The following is a 14,335-nucleotide window of genomic DNA, read 5'->3' as shown; positions in this document are numbered from 1 at the left end:
AGTTCCTAATCTTCATGTCCCTCCCTCCCAAATGTTGGGATGATAGGCATATGCCAAGGCACTCCGGCACAGTGCAGCATTAGCCTGGAATCTCCGTTCCAACGATATGAATGAAGCTCAGTCAAGGGAGTATTTTTCTAGCCTGGGCTGGGTACTAAATGAGTTAGGCTACTATGCTTGGAACAAGACCCCCTGTTATTAGTTGTCTGTTAAATAGGAAAGCTGTAGGCACCCACAGTGGTGCCTTTTCACATATCACTCTCGGGGGTTCTTGGTTTACGTTCTTGGCTCAACCAAATCTAAAGTGTATTCACCGGACACAGCAGCTGAATTCAGTTTGCTTGTGAATGAGTTGACTCCAGCGTGTCTTTTGACAAGTGTTGTGTGTGTGTGTGTGTGTGTGTGTGTGCGCGCGTGTGTGTGTAAGCTGCACAGTGGCTTATCACAGTCCTGTGTTAGAAAAGGGATTTCATCCTAGAGCAAAAGCCAGTGTACCATGTCATGGACGAAAAGTTGACAGTGGGGTTGGGAAGAGGCTTGGGATCAACACTGAAAGAATCTTGAAGGTTGTGCTGTTGGAAGCCTGTCTTCCTGGGTGTTTTTGGGTGATGACTGTGGCTTTGGGGTCTGTCTAGAGGGTTCTCATCTGGTTTCCTGAAGCTAGAGGAGCAATGTCCTGTGTCTCCTGCATTTGAAGTTACACCCGACTCCTTGGTGTTCCCACCATCCTGGTTTTCAATTTGAAGCATGGGGGACAGCACTTGGTCCTGTTGTCATACCTGAGAAAGACCCTCTAGGAGGTCTGTCTAGCTGATCTGCCTTGCTCCAGCCTTGTGGGTGCCATTCTTGGGAGAGACCTTCATGGACACCCCAGCCTTGGCTTGCTGGTCTGTTGGCTGCTTGGGACTTGGCTTGGGTGAATGGTCACTTCCTGATTTTTTCCCCCTCTGAGTAGCATGAACCAAAATAAACCCAGGCCACTCAAGCAGCAGCTAGAAAGGCCAAGTCAGGGTGGTAACTTGCCTCTGCCTTGAGTTCAGGTGGATATTGTGGAAGCCTGCGCTTTGGCCTCTGAGGATTAGCATTTCACGAACACTTCCCCAGGGAGTAGTTGGTTACACTGAGCACCGCCAACCCTCTGTTACAGGAAAATATCCATCAGTAGGAAGCAGAAGCCCAGGCATCTGGTCTCTTCTCAGCATGAACTTACTGTGTGACCTTGGGCAGGTCTCCTCACCTCCCTGGGAATCATCAGCTCATCTGTACCAGAGGGATTTACATTGCCAATAGAAAGTTCTTCCCAGTCCCACACTGTCAATGTACTGAGCTCAGATATACCTGTCTGTCTATATCCCTCTAATCTGTCTGTCTATCTATCTATCTATCTATCTATCTATCTATCTATCCATCCATCCATCTATCTATCTATCCATTTATCTATCTATCTAAATTTCCCCCTAGCTACTGTGGTCTGCAAGTACAGAAGGGCTTGCTTCCTCTCAGATTCATCTGGAAGACAGAGGAGCACCTGACAGGCACCATCTATCATTTCGTCCTGTCTCTGCAATGGCCCCTTCACTCCTTGCACTTGACCTGTGCCTCAGCTCCAGTCTGCTTCATGCCCCTTCCCAACACTCCCCTGCTGCAGCCCATATCCCTTCTTGCTACCCTGATGTCCCTTTGGCCTTCTTCCTCCCTCCCTTCTTCCCTCCCTCCCTCCCTCCCTCAGCGCTTGTGAACTCCCTTCCTTCCCTAGCTGGAGGCATCTTTGTCCACTATGGCCCCGAGGAGATGTCTAGGGAAGGGGAGAGGGCCCCAAGGGCTCTCTCTTTTGGGATGGAATGTGACAGCGTCAATACCGGTTCAGTTTGGCCCAATAGTAAGGGGGCTCGATGAACAATCTCACAGAACAGAAGGGCCGAGCATATGGTCTTTCATATGGGAGGTCCTGAGTTCGAACCACAGGTTGTAAAGCCTGTGTAAAACCACACATTGTAAAAGGTGGAAAGAGAAAGACTGAGGGTCATCAGGTGGCACTGTGTGCTCAGAGTTGTCACACCCAACCTCTTGTCCACTTGGTAGTCTGTGAAAAACACCAGCGACTCTTGCAAAGGCTCACCATGGTTGCTAATGCTGGCAGGATTCCCAGCATCCCTCTGCCTTCCCCCTGGAGAGGGGCTCTAATGGTGCAGGTGAGAAATCGGGAGTCCCTCCCACCCCGTTTATCTGCTGTGGGGCGCACATACATTCTTCTTGGTGTAAGCTTGCTCTGCAGGGCGGGAGCTTAGCTTCATGTAACTCAGTGCCAGCCTTTTTGAAGATGTCCCTAGCTTCTTGAATGTATATACTGGAGCCAGTAAGAAAGGCTGTGGGTGTTTCAAGTGCAAACTCAATGGGCTTCTGGCTGTTGTGGAAACAAGCAGTTTGCTAAATTGGTACAAAGACTGCCCAGCCCTTCTCCCTCTTGTCCCTGTCCCCTCCTCCAATCCCTGTTAGCTGCATTGGTGGGTGGATCTTCACTTTCAACTTTCTCCTTGCTGGCTCTGGTTTCCCCTGACCCTCAAGGTTCCATTTCTGATTGGCAAGGCTCCCCCTGCTGAAGAAAAGCCAGCTGGATGTTCCAGTGGGAAGAAGGTGACATACCACTGTATCACCAGCAGAACGTGCTGTTACCGTCAAGCCCAGCTGCTGTTGGGCATCACACAATGGGATCTTTGTGAGGGATCCAGTGCAGGGTGGTGGGATGCCCTTTGCCCTTTCCATCCAGGGATGGGTGGGCAGAGGTGACCAGACAGAGCCACCAGCTGGCGGCATCCAGACTGGCCCCACAATGTGGTGGTGGCTGGTTGTGGGGGTGACTGGAATGCTGCTTTAGGGAAATGGGGATTGGTTCTAGCCCCCACCCTGCCCCCCCAAGGAAACTCAAATTTGAGGCTGCACAAGTCTCTTATGTAAGGCTGTCGAAGTATTTACATATTTCCTACACACGTCTTCCTGGAGGCTTTGAATAACCTCTAGTTTATTCCTGACACCTAATGCAAAGCAAATGCTGGGGGGTGGGGAATTGTTGTCACGCTGGATTATTTCAGGGTGTGTTCTAGTTTGCTTTCCTGTCTGGCCAGAAGCAGCTTGTGGAGGAGAGGGTTTATGTCAACTTAAACTTCCGGGTCACAGTTCATCATTGAGAGAAGTCAGGACAGGAACTCAGGCAGAAACTTCGGAGGAATGCTGCTTACTCTTCACTCTGGCTCCTCGCTTAGCTAGTTTTCTCCCACAGCCCAGGCCTGCCAGCCTAGGACTAGTGGGCTGGGCCCTCTCACATCAATCATTGGCCACAGGCCAATCCGGTGGAGGCAGTTCTCCAGTTGAGGTTCCTTCTCCCCAGGTGACTCCCGTGTTGTCAAGTTTACGACAAAGACTAACCGTCGCAGGACTTGACGACAAGAGGAGTCCACACATGTTTTGTTAGATGAAATAAAAGAAAAAAAAATGGATTTGGGTTAGCTGAATTATCAGATGCGGCCATGTGACTACAGAGCACTGCGCAGCTTCCTGAAGCCTGTGCTGGCTCCACAGGCCGGATCTCCAAGGGTAGAAGTTGCTGTTGCTGACCTGTGTTCAAGGTTTTTCCTAGAGGTGTGGAACCAGGGCACACTACCACTCCAGTGGCTCCTCTGCTGTTTTTTTCCAGTGCCCAGTTCGTGAGCATTGCCTCACGTCCCACTGGATCTTCGCTGGCTCTTGTGCTTTTTGCTTCCATAGGGGGTGATTTCCACCGTCGCTTGTCCGGTGTCTGTAGTTTGGCCCCAGACCTCTGTGGCTGGAATCCTTCTCCTCAAGCTTTGCTCATGCTGTCTCCCTCTTCTGGATCCTTCAATGGTCCCCTCCTGCTCAGAGAACGCAACCCAGGCTGTCTGCAATGTGGTGCTAACCCGTTACCCACCCACTGACTTCCCTTCCTTTGCCCTGAGAGAAACCGCACTCCCTTTGAGGTTCAGCATAGGGGCCTCCCTCCCTACAGTCTGTAACTTTTCCCTACCTTGGCAGAAGACGGGCTTTTATCTCAGATGTTGTGACACTGGGTTTCATGTAGTGTGTCCATTGAGGCTCTCTGTTTTGTTTTTAAGCTTCCCACTCAACTAGCGTTGGTGCTAAGACAGATGGATGGATTGGTGGGTGGATGGATGGATGGATGGATGGGTGGGTGGATGGATGGATGGAAGGGTGAATAAATAAAACTCCAGGGAGACTTGATTTGAGTGAGGCGCTGTGGCTGAGCTAGGTGGCTTTGAAAGAAGCCTGTGTGTCTGGCAGTGGCTGCTCCCCTAGAGCTCCAGCCATCCCCAGCAACACCAGCGCTGGGGTCAGCTCTGCCAGCAGCTGGGGAGAGCCCAGGGTGTGTCAGCCTGTGTTTGTGGACCAGACAGGCGCTCTCCCCGAGCTGTCCTTGTGTAAATGCTGGAGCTGGAGCCTCTCACAGTGGTCCGCAAAGCGAGGAGCTCTTGCTCTCTGAGGACAGTGGCTGTAGGAATCACATATCACTAGAGACACTGATGGACTCAGAAGCCCTTCCCAGGACCCTGTCTGTGGGTGGAGGAAGCTTGAGAGGACGTGGCCCAGGAGAGCTACTGTGGTACATCCATCGTTTGTCATTTGTTCGTCCGTGTGGCGTTTGGGTCTGCTCCCTGCCTGTGGCGGGCCTACGTGTGAACGCACAGTGTGAGCTGGATGTGTCTGTAACAGATACTTTGATTATTCCCTTTGCAGTGCTCATTTGACTCTGGTTAGAGAGTGTTTATAAAACACCCAACCACATCACACTGAAGTTTCCAAGTCCAGGATCGACGCTGTCACCACAAAATCTGCCTGTGGTCTGGTGATTAGAAAGCCACGTTATCCAATGTACCGTCTGGGTGGGTACACCCCACCCGCTCTCAGCTTTTTATCTCCCCCACGCCTTCCATGGATGAGGTCACGTGATTCGCCTAAGGACATGAGGGCCTTTTCTAGACCTGCTCAGGTGTCACTGGATGGCTGGATGGGAAGGTTTTGTCCGTGGCTGGGCCAATCGCTTGATACCTGTTGCTGAGGAGACTAGGGTGGAGCTTCCTGGAATACTGCAGAGCTCTTCCCAATGGTCCAGCACCCACGTCTCACAGGGATTTTCTTTTGAAGGAGTCCAAAAATGTTGGGCTTGACCAGCCTCCTGGGTAGAATATTGGAGTTTATTCAGTTAAGCTCTGCATTAGGATAGTCCTGTGTGGCTTGCTAGATCCACTTCAAGGTATTGTGGGAGTTGCCACAATCCACCAGGGTGTCTTTCTTGCTTCCTGGTTTGGAGAGCTGGCAACCATAGCCTTAGAGAGCAAGCCAGTTTAGGAAGGGATGGTTTCCATCTCCCGAGACATCTCCCTCCTCCTGGATCTCAGTCTCTATTCTGTTTGTGGGGGCTGTACACAGATGTGGGAGAGTCTCAGTTCTTAGATGCTTCCAAAACGCTCCGGTTTTCCCCGGAGTGTTCAGACGGTTGGGAACTCTCCATCAGTTCCATTAGTGAGAATGATGACTGGAGCCAGGAATACTGGTGGGGCCGCAGGGAACATGTTGGGGCTACAGCCAGGTCTCCCCGGCCTTCAAATGTGAACAAGCGACAGGCTTCCATAGGCTTCCTCATGGTAGCCAAGAGCCTCCGTGACCCAAAGATTCCCTGTTCTGTAACCCAGCTGAGAAAATGGAGCATAGAGTTCTGGAGGGCGGGGCTGAGCTCTGGCTGTTTCTGTATGCCCCTGCCTTTCTGGAAGGTGGCTACGCTGGCTGCCTGGCAGGTTGCTTTACTGTGGTCCTGGACAGCCCGATGTACCCCACCTGACAGAGTACTGACCAGCTTATGGTGATGGTGGGTGCCGGTGGGCTATGAAAGACCTGGGTCCTTGCCTCCATTTTCTCTTGTCTTTTGTTAGCTATCCACTACGAGAATAGCTGTCACCCAGCATGTCCCTGTTCTGGAGCATTCTAGAATTTGGGGAAGGGTAGTGTGGAAACCACCCCTTTTTCTGGTCGCCTGCCTTCCTTGCTTACCTTCCTTCTACAGCGAGGGCCCTGGCTAGCTTCCATATTGAGTCACAGGGTATAAAAGTCTTAGTAAATAGAGGCAGAATGCTCAGTCACTTCAGAAGCTTCATTCTGCCTAGTCAACAGATTCCTTTCCTTCTGCTCAACACAGGAGCCGAGGTAGAGCACCTGTTTAATCACTTGAAGTGCTTACCATGCAAGTGTGAGGAAAAAAAAAGCTGAGCATGGTGGGAAGGTTCATACTCGTAACATCAGCACTGAGGACACTGGACAATTCCTGGGGTGTGCTGGCCAGTCAGCCTAACCTGCTTGGCCTGTCCCGGGCCACTGAGAGACCCTCTCTCAAAAAACAAAACAAAAAGAGCACCTGAGGAACAACATCAGAGGTTTCCTCTGGCTTCTGTATTGGTTACTTTTCTGTTGCTCTAATAAAATACCATGACCAAGGTAACTTAAAGGAGGAAAGGCTTACCTTGTTTTATTGGTCTGGAGAGATAGTGTGCATGATGGCAGTGAGGCATAGCAGCAAACAGGCATGGTGGCAGAAACAACACCCAAGGACATACGACATACTTCTTCCAGCCAGGTTCTACCACCTAACCCTACCCAAACAAACTGCACGACCACCAGGGGATCAAATGTTCAAATACCTGGGACTATGTGGGACATTTCTCATTTAGAGCACTGCAGATTGCACACACATCTGCTCATGTAGAACACACACACATACACACACACACCTGCTCATGCAGAATACGCACACACTATAGACTATAAATGGTGCACAGTAGTTCAAAAGCAAAACTGATTGCCTTAGGGATTGACATGCCAAGAGACATGTTGTTTTTCCTCATAGTTGATAGCTCTGGCCCTAAGTCACTCCCTTAAGGTTCTTTTTCTGCTGTTATTTTCCCCTTTGAGTGGCCTTTTTTTTTTTTTTTTTTTTTTTTGTTTTGTTTTGTTTTGTTTTGTGTTTCCATTTCTTCCCGAGCAACAAGCTGATCCCTTACTTCTTTGGGTTTTGAGGGCTCTGCCTCCGACTTGCTGCCATTGTTGGGGAAGCCGTTCATTCAAATTCCTTGCCGTTGGTCAGCCTCAGTACTGTGCTTAATGATAAGGGAGGGATTACAGTGAGTAGAAATTAGAGTTCTTTCTGGCTAACCCAATTGGGAGGCAGCCCTTTTAGAATGTGACTGAATGTTCCCCTAATGATAGAGCAGATGCTGCCTGGAGTTGGGTCATGGTGGCCCAGGCCTCTCCAGTAAAGGGAATTTTGTAGTGATTGCTGGCCAACATTAAAAAGCATAACTTTACACTCGGACCCCCTGGGGAGTTTTTAACAAACTACAGACACAGAATCTTCTGACCTATTTCTAGGTGGGTTTAACATTGTTAGTTTGGAAGCTTCCGGCTTCTAAGATCTTGTCTCAACAGTCAGACGTCTGGTGAAATGGGATGAATGAATGTTCACGGAGATTTCTGGAATCCAAAGGTGCCCTCTGGGCTCTGTCTCTACTCTGCTCTTTCCTCTTTGCAAGGGGAGGGACATCACTGCTTTGACCTGGTTGGGGACCTGGCTTGCAAAACTGGTTGTTTTCAAGGATCTTAGGAAAGCAATGGGACTGAGCCTCCTGATCAGTTGCTGTCCTTGGTGTCTAGAAGGTTTCACTTAGCTTCTTCCCCAACACTGGTTAAGATTTGGAGTGAGAGGGACAGGCGGTGAGCAGGAAAAAGGGGCAGGAGCTGGAATGAGAGGCGTACAAGGCAGGCCGGGCAACTGCCTTCCCTAGCCCCGTGGGCCACCCGCTGTGCTGTGTTTCTGCCAAAGGCCTACTGTCTTAGGTTGACTCAGTAGTGTTTATGACCTAGTCTCCCTCTAATGATAGGTCAGGACTGGAGTACTTCCTTGTGGGGAGCCTTCGTACAAGGAATCAAAAGATCTTGGTAATGACACATCAGGTTACTCAGGGCAACTATTCAGACCTTCTATCGCAGCTCCTCTCTTGTGGCTAGGTGAAGCTCATGGACCACTTTGGAGGTTGAGCTTCACACGACAGGTGGCACCAGGAGAGCACCGAGATCAGATCTGAGCTCGTTTTCCCCTGTAGTACTTGCTCTTCGGAAGCCGTCATCCTGATGTGTTTCTAGGTAGCAATGTGACATCTGTGAGGACAGTTATGTACAGAATAAGTGAGATTTGTGAACCTCCTCTTTGTATACCATGATCCTTACAAATGGTTACTGTGATATTTCTGGTGTGTGTGTCGATCCCTTGTCGCCTCTCCATCTTCATCTGCCAGTCCACCTGGTATCTCTCATCTATGTGTCCATGTATGTATCTGTCTGCCAGTCACCTGTCTATATTTATCAATTATCTTTTTCTCTATCATCTATAAGTTGTCTACCATATATCTGTATCTGCCATCTATCTTAATCAATCAATCTGTCTATCTGCCTATCTGCCTGCCTATCTATCTATCTACTAACATTGGGCTAGTTTGACAAAATGCCATATGAGGCAGTTTACAAACCACAGAAATTTATTTCTCACCATTATGAATGCTGGGGAGTCCATCGTTAAGGCACTAGCAGATTTGGTGTCTGGTGAGGGCCTACAAGTTACAGAAACTTGTCTCCTCACTATGTCTTCACTTGGTGAAAATTATTGGGGACTTCATGGACCTTTCTAATGAGAGCACTAAGTTAATTCATGGAGTCACCACTTTGATGATCTCATCACTTCCCAAAGCCCCTGTCCTAATGCTATCCTACTAGGGGTTGGGATTTCAACATAAGAATATTTGCTCACCATATGATCCATCCATCTACCTCTGTCTGTTTCTGTTTGTCATCCATTCTTCTCCTTTAATTAATCTGTCACATATGCATCAATCTAATGTATTGATGCTGGCATCTGTCTCTCTAATCTATTGCAGTACGAAATGTATCTATGCCTATGTGTAGTCTATTGAATTGGCCATCTATGTGTTGTCTTGTCTGCCGTTCATCTAATCTGTCTGTCCCATCAGTCATCTGTCTGTCTCTTCTGAACAGAAGACACAAGAGGATGCAGTCACCTCCCACCTACCTGTGTGTTACGTTACAGTACTTGATAAGACCAGGAAGAGAGTTCAAAGTCTGACTTATGTTCAAGCCTATGTAAAGGAGTTCCTCTTTTGAACACAGCAAGAAAAACAATTACAAACTGAAGTAAAAAAAACTCTAACTTTTTCTTTTTTCCACTATATTTTTCTTCGCAACACATTTGGCCCTGTGGATGTAAAGTTGTGCCTTTAGGACAGTTTCTTACTGGATCTCACTTCTCAGCTGTCTTTAGAATTCAAACGAGGCCAGTGCTGCGCCTGAGCTGCACTGAGCCCTGTGGTTTTCTGGTGGGCCTGTTACCCAGTCTGTCTTCTGGTGTTCATGCCTTCCTGAGCTGGCAGTCACATGCCCTGATCCACTGTCTGGTCCTCTAGTTTGCTGGGGATCCCAGGACACAGCCCTGGGTCTTTCCTCTGCCAGTCTTGGTGACAGATCCTTTCCAGTGGGTATTTTGGCTAAGGAACCATTTAGTCATATAGCGCCTACAACTCAGGAAGTGGCCTTGGAAAGGGGACTGCCAGAAATCAGAGCTCCTTCCCCTCTGTGTGGGCACTGTGGGCCAAGTCTTCCTGTTTCATAGCATCAAACCAGCAGACCACATCATGGCTTCCAATATCAAAGTACTGGACTCTGTACCATGGTGCAGGAAGAGGCATATAGCAGGTACCTTTCTTCCTTCCCTTTAGCAGGTAGTTGTAACTCTCATTTATTTTGTGCCTTAATTCATTATCAACACAAATCACAACAGATTAAAAACTAGGCTGAATACAGCCTCTGTTAAACCCGGGAGAGAGTGCCAGTAGGGGACTATGTCCCCAAAGACCTGACAAGTATTCAGGGTTACTCTGAAGTCTATTGTGTGTGGCCATTTAATATTTTGGCAGGAAAGAAACTTTTGCCTCAGGGTTTGGAATGGGAACCTGACAGGAAGTCACAGCTTAGGTAGTCTTGGTTGTGTTGTTGGGTCATTTTTGTGGAACTGCTCTGAGGACAGACATTTAAGGTCCTGTCCAATGGATGCACTTCAACTTACATCCTGTTAGTGTGACACTGGTACAGTAGTGCCAGCCAGACCCATCCAATCAGAGGACGGCTTGTGTTGCTGGACCATTAAGGTCTTCTCCTGTTTTGGTCCCTTAGTCTCTGATAAGCTCTGCCAAGTGACCTCGCAGGTGCTCTCTGGATTCCTCCACAGACCCCCGTCAGGAGTCACGGACAGGATTCTGACCGTGTCACAGGATCTGAGAAGAAAGTTCATTTGTGGGTGCAGCTAATCGATCCTGTGCCCTGGGAATCGGTAAACCCTGGGCCCTCATTTTTTTTGGTCCTGTCTTCCCTTTGATCTTGAAGGTCAAGAGCTGATTATCTGGTTAGAACTGAAGGAATGGGAAGAAGCCCAGAAAAGCCTCGGGACTTGCTTTGTTACTCTGAGTTTAGATAAGGACAGCGGTTCTGATCCCAGCTCTGACGGAGTGCAGATCAGAGTCAGGGAGTGTGTGCATGCGTGCGTGCTTGTGTGCCCAGAAAGCTAGGGCCAGGTGGCCCTAGAGATTCAACCATCTCCACATCTGCAGGCTGAGATTATAAATGAACACCACCATATCCATTTTTTTATGTGGGCTCTGGGGATGGAGCTCAGGTCTTCATATTTGTCAGGCAAACATTTAACCTACTAAGCTGTTTCCTCAGCCCAAAGTATTTGCTTTGTTTGTTTATTTTTTGATGACTAGAATGTGTGTGAATGCCACAGAAACCCGGGGCAGAGCCCCTGTCTACCTTGAGTTTGCCTGGAGGATCAGGCTCCTGTCTAGTCCCCCAACTCCCCAGCAGCAGGAAGATTCTGGTGTGGAGGCTTTATCTTACATTTCCAACCAACCATCACTTCGAAGTGCCTTTCCTTTTTCTGTAAAGTAGAGGGAGAAAGTGATCAGTTATTGTACATCTCCCACTAAGAGGGTGGCCACACCCTGGAGGAGAGGCTTGCCACCATGGTGGTCTTCCGAGTGAGGGCCTCTGCTCTTTCTTTCCACAGAAGCACTGCCACCATGACCTAGATTTCCCCTGTGTCCCAGAGGGCTATTTGTACAGCTATTTGTACACAATAGTGACTGATGCCATGAATTCACCAGCCTAAGTTAATCTCACTTGTGAGGAGCCCCAGCCCCTGTTCAATGTTGGGTTGAGTCAATTGCCCTCAGGCAGGCTGCCCTTGGTGGCTCTCTGACCTTGTCTGGGGCTCTTTTTTCCCCCAAGTTTCTGTGAGGTTCATCAGCTCAGCCCTCCCTATACCTGACTGCGAAATACTCCAGGAATGCGGTGCTTTCTCGATGTTGGGTGGGGTGGGGAGGGGGGAGTCTGGAGACAGGGAGGAGCATCAGCAATGTCTGGGCTTGGGGCTGCTGCTCTCCGTATTGTTATTTTTCCTTTGTGTAGATATCCCAGGGATTCACTAAGGAAACATGAGGTGTAGTGGAAAGAATTTGAGGCCTCACTCTCTCAAGGACGACCTCCTTCTTGGAGGGAATCAGGGGACCTTAGTTCTGGGATAAACTGCTGCCTGTTAGCTCCAGCAAGTAGCTCCATGTCTGCCTAGCTTTCCTTGCTTGTGGGAAGGCTTTCTTGCCTCCTGGCCTCTCGTTGAGGGTTCAGGGTGTTGTACATTAGATGGAACTAGGGTGAGTTACAGAGGCGGAGGGAGGTCGCTTTCCTTCTGACAGCCCAACTGGTTTCTAAGAATGTTCAACTCCTGGGAGGTTTGAGAGGATAAAGTTGTTTTGTGAACTGACTTCTGCATTAGCGAGACTGTTTTATCATCCATCTCTTATGCTTCTACGCTCTGTGTAACAGTGCTCCTCATTACCCTAAAGTGTTTTTTGTTCTGTTCTAGGGCCACATTTTTATTGTCACCTGATTCTTCTCTCTTGTTAAGAACGTTCAGCCTTCTTCGGCCACTTTCTATGGCTCTACCTAAATACCACAGATTGGGTCATTTATACAGAACAGAGGGTTTGGGGCGCATTGGCGAGAGTCTAGGAAGTCCGAGGACATGGTCCTGGCATTTGAAGAGGGCAGCGGGACTGTGGCAAAGCAACAGGAGGGAGATGTTACATCGTAAGACGTGGCCAGGCTTGGCCTCTCTTCCTCTTCTTATAAGATCGTTAATGCCACCACGGCCGCCCCACCCTTCTCTAGTCCTAACCACTTCCTAAAGTCCCTGCCTCTGACACACCATTGACGTAGGAATTTTGAGATGAAATTTTAAACACGCATTAACCTAGGGGAGTTCTGTGATCTTTGGGGGATACATTCAAATCATAGCTGTCCCCTCTCTCCCAACATCTACAGAAACATCTTTCCTGTCTTTCTCTGAAGACAGGATTTGCTTTGCTGACATGGGAGGCAACCCAAATGCCACCTCCATCACCGCAGTAGTGGGACATCTCTGCTGCCAGGCTCAACCTCTAGCGCAGGAGAGAGTCAGCTATTCCAGATCATAGGAAAAAGCACTTATAAGTTCAGGCTGCAACACCCATGTCGTTCTGTCCCTTAAGGGTGTAGTAGAGCTAGACCCTGAATTTAGTTGCTCTTTGCTGTAGTCATTTCTTGGGTGGTGCACGGAAGAAAGGAGGTTTGGCCTTGGCAGGGCTGAGGTCACCTGTGCCATCTCCCCATCCCACACATGAAGACCACGAATCCATTTTCTGTCTGTATGGATTTGCTTATTTCGTGCCTTTCACGTAAGTCAAATCATAATCTGTACAATTTTGTACTTGGCTTCCTTCCTTCAGTGTATTGTTCCCAGGGTTCACCTGGGTTGTGCTGTGTGCTCCCCACCCTCAGCCCCAGTGCTAGGATTAGGGGCATGTACATGCCTAGTTGAGAACTTGGGTTTTAAGCCTGTTTTGCTAACCCCAATGTGACAAGTTCAAGGTGAAACCTAGAAAACAGGAAGTCAGGGTCACCACGGGAAGGTGGGGCCAGCACTATGCTGCCTGCATGGACAAAGAAAATAAAATTACTGCAATAGGTTTTTCAGTGTATTCCTTAAATAATCAAAGGGACTGATGGAAGAAAATGTTTGCTCTAAAGAGAAGTTTATTGACGTGATTAGTTTGAAAATATGTACTAAAGTTCAAAGCGTCCGTCTATAATAAGCCATAAATGACCAATGAGAAAATATAATTTAAATATCCTTTTGATGGTAGCAACACACAATTAAGGATTTTAAGAAGATAATCCTGTGTATGCTACCTAAGAGGAAAGTTTAGTAAATTCAAAGTAATGCTTTGTTCATTGAAAAACTGCATGCTCTAAAGAAAGATGCTTCAGCAATTTCTTTCTGTAAACTCAAAATCTCAGAAGGTGGCCCTGGAGAGATGGCTCAGCAGAGATAAGAATTGCACTTGCAGAGGACTCAGGTTTAGTTCACGGCTCCTGTGTTTGGTGGCCTTCAGCTGTGTGTAAGTCCAGCTCCAGGGCATCCAGCACCCTCTTTGTTCACCTGCACTCATATGCACATACCCCACCCCATCCAGAGAGATAGGGAAACACACACACACACACACACACAAACCCACAGTTAAGAATAAAAATCTTGAAAGAAATCTCAGAAGGTGTATTTTTTTTTTTTTTGGTGTGTCTCTGAAGGTCAGGTGGAAGATTAAATGGATGGTAAGAGACAAGAGAATATTCTAAAAGATTATAATAGAGACAGGAGACCACAACTATGCAGATATTAAAACAAACCACAAAATGGCAATAGTTAAAATAGAGCATATTAAGTTGACCATGCTGACCAAAGTAAGTGACTGGTTAAATAAAGCTTGTATCTTCCTCCCTCAGATAAGGTACTATGTAGTTATTAGAAACTGCTGTGGAAAACTGCTACTGACGTGCTGTCTTCACAGGGTATCTATGGGAAGAGACAGTCTGCGCAGTGTGTCCAGTTGGGTCCCGCTTTTTCTTTATGGTCCTGGGCATTGAACTCAAGACCTGGTACTTGTTAAGCATAGTTACCAATTAGTTGCAAACCCAAACTTTCTGTTATTTTACTATTGCTAATTTAAATTTAATCAGTTAAATATTTAAATTGCATTTATTTGTACATGCGTGTGTGTGTGTGTGTGTGTGTGTGTGTGTGTGTGTGTGCTTGCTTGTG

At 48.1% G+C, this 14,335-nt stretch overlaps 1 protein-coding gene across 2 annotated transcripts in view; it reads left to right on the top strand.

Moving 5' to 3' along the window:
- The window catches only part of Dpysl2 (dihydropyrimidinase like 2), a 99,885-nt gene that overhangs the window by 40,978 nt on the left and 44,572 nt on the right, over positions 1-14,335 (top strand). The gene's annotated exons all lie outside the window — the stretch shown is intronic.

This window comes from Meriones unguiculatus, chromosome 9 (genome assembly GCF_030254825.1).
Source record: "Meriones unguiculatus strain TT.TT164.6M chromosome 9, Bangor_MerUng_6.1, whole genome shotgun sequence".
In the NCBI taxonomy this organism is placed as follows: Eukaryota; Metazoa; Chordata; class Mammalia; order Rodentia; family Muridae; genus Meriones; species Meriones unguiculatus.
This window is presented reverse-complemented; position numbering and strand designations above follow the sequence as displayed.